Below are 3,492 nucleotides of genomic sequence, written 5' to 3' on the forward strand. Positions count from 1 at the left end.
GGGTAGACCTGATGTCCCCTGGCTGAGGGTAGACCTGGTGTCCCAGGGCCACGGGGTAGACCTGGTGTCCCGGACCCCGGGGTAGACCTGGTGTCCCGGGCCGCGGGGTAGACCTGGTGTCCCAGGGCCACGGGGTAGACCTGATGTCCCCTGGCTGAGGGTAGACCTGGTGTCCCAGGGCCACGGGGTAGATCTGGTGTCCCAGGCCTCGGGGTAGACCTGGTGTCCCAGGGCCACGTGGTAGGCCCGTTGTCGCGGGCCACCGGGTAGACCCGGTGTCCCAGGGCCACGGGGTAGACCTGGTCTCCCGGACTCCGGGGTAGACCTGGTGTCCCAGGGCTCGGGGTAGATCTGGTGTCCCAGGCCTCGGGGTAGAGCTGGTGTCCCAGGGCCACGTGGTAGACCCGGTGTCGCGGGCCACCGGGTAGACCTGGTGTCCCAGGCCCACGGGGTAGACCTGGTCTCCCGGACTCCGGGGTAGACCTGGTGTCCCAGGGCTCGGGGTAGACCTGGTGTCGCCGGCCGGCCTTGGCCTACGGCCACCTGGCCCCATTTGCTAGACCTGTGGTCCCCGCCGGCCTTAGCCCACGCCCGCCCAGCCCGTGGCTAGACCTGTGGTCCCTAGCCGGCCTTCCTCTACCGGTGCCTAGCAAGCGGGAAAAGTATGCAGACAGCGCCGGGGAGGCTGGTGGGGGAGGGCGGGGCGCCGGGGAGGCTGATGCGAGAGGGTGGGGCGCCCCCAACCGCCGATGGGCGTGCGCGGCTCCGACAGAGACGGCAAGGGCAGGGGCAGGGGCAGGGGCAGGGGCAGGGGCGGGCGCGGGGACGGGGACGGGGACGGGGCCAGCGACAGGGAGAGAGGGCACGCGAGAGCGTGCACGCGGACCGGCAGCCAGGCGGGCGGGCGGGCCCTGGCGGGGAGGCGGGGGCAGGAGGCGTGGCGGGGGGCGGCGAGGGGGCGGGGATGGTTGTCCGCGCGTGCGTGTGCACGCGCGGCGGTGAGGTGGCCTGAAGGGATGACCTTGGGGAGTGAGCGTGCGCACTGGCGGGGGGTCGGTGGGTGTGGCGCTGTATCTGTGTCTGTGTGCGGACGAGGGCCAAGGGCCGGCGGCTTCGTGCCGGCCCCGGGCGCCTCGGCACCGAGCCCCCACGGCCCCCTAGACTCACGTCGAGGGCGGAAGACCTCTGCGGACCGTGAAAGAGCCCGCCCGAAAGTGGCCGCCTGCGTGCTGGCGGTGGTGCCGGCGGCAGCCGCCTCTACCGGTGGGCGGGGCGGGGCGGGGCGGGGCGAGCCGCGCCGCATCGGGGCCAGGGGGGCCGGGCTGTATAGGGTCTCAGGAGGGCGTGGGGGGGGGCGGCAGGGCGGGGGCGCGGGGCGGTGGGGGCGCTGTTTCGCCAGTTCAGCGTGTCAGCAGGCAGACCACGGGGCACGGGCTGCCCGTCGGCTCGGCTGGGAGTGCTCTGGATACAAAAGGAAAAGAAATAAAATGTGCCCATTTTTATTGTTGGTTTGTTTTCCCGGATGAGTTTCTCGTTCCAAGCGAATAGAGGAGCCGTTCTACCCAAATCCAAACCACAAGACCACCGACCCCCCCAAAAAAAACCAGCCTCAAAACTCAGCATCAAACAGAGCCGAAACAAAAAAAAAAAAAAAAAAAAAAAGAAAAAAAGAAAGAAAGAAAGAGAAAAAAAAAAAACAAAAAAACCAAAAAGAAAAAACCCCAAAAAAACAAAACAAAACACCCCACCAAAAAAAAAAAAAAAAAAAAAAAAAAAAAAAGAAAGAAAAAAAAAAAAAAAAAAAAAAAAAACAAAAAAAAACAAAAAAACCCCAAAAAAACCAAAACAAAAAACAAAAACACAAAATCCCAAAAGACCAACAAAAAAAAACCCGAAAATATCTATGGATCTTGAAAGGGGGGTGGGGTTCATTGTGCGGGACGGGGCTGATGGAGCCGTCTGGCTCCAGGGTGTTATGAGGCTGTGAGCTTAGCCCGGCTCCGGGATCGATGGGGACGGTGAGGCACCCGGGCGGCGGGCGACGACAGGGGGATGGGAGGTCTACCCCGGGTCCGGGCCGGTCCTGGCTCATCAGGTCAAGCCGGCTCCGGCGCCGCCGCGGCTCGCCGTGGCGCTCGGAAGGAGGGCGGCTGTGAAGGGACACCAGGTCTACCCCGGCTCCGGCCGGGGACACCAGGTCTACCCCGGGTCCTGGGACACCAGGTCTACCCCGAAGCCCAGGACACCAGGTCTACCCCTGGGCCCAGGGAAACCCTAAGTCCTACCCTTAGCCGTGGGCGGCAGAAAGCAAAGTCCGGCAAAGACACCAGGTCTACCCTCAGCCAGGGGACGCCAGGTCTACCCCGAAGCCCAGGACACAAGGTCTACCCCGGGACCCGGGATGTCAGGTCTACGCCGAGCACTGGGCTGCAGAAAGCAAAGTCCGGCCGTGGACACCAGGTCTACCCCGGCTCCGGCCGTGGACACCAGGTCTACCCCGGATCCGGCGGGACATCAGGTCTACCCCGGCTCCGGCCGGGGACACCAGGTCTCCCCCGTGGCCGGCCGGGGACACCAGGTCTCCCCCGTGGCCGGCCGGGGACACCAGGTCTCCCCCGGCTCCGGCCGGGGACACCAGGTCTACCCCGGCTCCGGCCGGGGACACCTGGTCTCCCCCGTGGCCGGCCGGGGACACCAGGTCTCCCCCGGCTCCGGCCGGGGACACCAGGTCTACCCCGGCTCCGGCCGGGGACACCTGGTCTCCCCCGTGGCCGGCCGGGGACACCAGGTCTACCCCGGCTCCGGCCGGGGACACCAGGTCTACCCCGACCCCGGGGCCGCCGTGGGTCGTCCTTGCCCCCGGGTGGCGGGCGCCGGCCGGGGACACCAGGTCTACCTCGCTCCGGCCGGACTTAGTCAAATTTCGGCGGGTGCCGGGTAGACCTGTTGTCGCGGCCGGCTGCGGAAGTTCACCAAGGGGTCGCTGTTGTCGGCCGCCTCCGGCTGCGTCATCGTAAGAGGCGGCCTGCGGTGGCGCCCCTCCCCGGTCGAGCTCCATTGGTTCTCTTGGAGGCCTGGGCGGCTTTGGACTCATCTGTCCGTATTATGGGAGCGAGGTGACGGGCCGCATCCCCGCAGGTTGGTTTCACCCCGTGCCTGCGTGTAAGGCGGTGTGGAGCGGCCGCGCTCGTGCGGTCGGCAGGGCAGAGCAAGTGCCGCCTAGCCGGGACGAGTCTGTGTGGCTCCGTCCCGGCTCCCGTCTTTCCCCGAGGAAGTTGGTACAGTGAGAAAGGGAGGCCGCGAGAGAGAAGGGCTGCGACAGACGGCGGAATTGCCCCCCGAGAGGCCGAGAGAGAGGGGCCGCGACAGGAGGGGGGGCTCCCGGCCGGGAGAGAAGGGCTGCGACGGCAGGAGGCGGAATCCCCCCCGACAGAGGCCGAGAGAGAAGGGCTGCGAAATTGAGGGGGGGCGGAATCCCCGAGAGAGCCGCTC

The sequence above is a fragment of the Melozone crissalis genome, unplaced genomic scaffold (genome assembly GCF_028551555.1).
Source record: "Melozone crissalis strain CALT ecotype California unplaced genomic scaffold, PUWL_Pcris_2 ptg000271l_1, whole genome shotgun sequence".
Taxonomy (NCBI): Eukaryota; Metazoa; Chordata; class Aves; order Passeriformes; family Passerellidae; genus Melozone; species Melozone crissalis.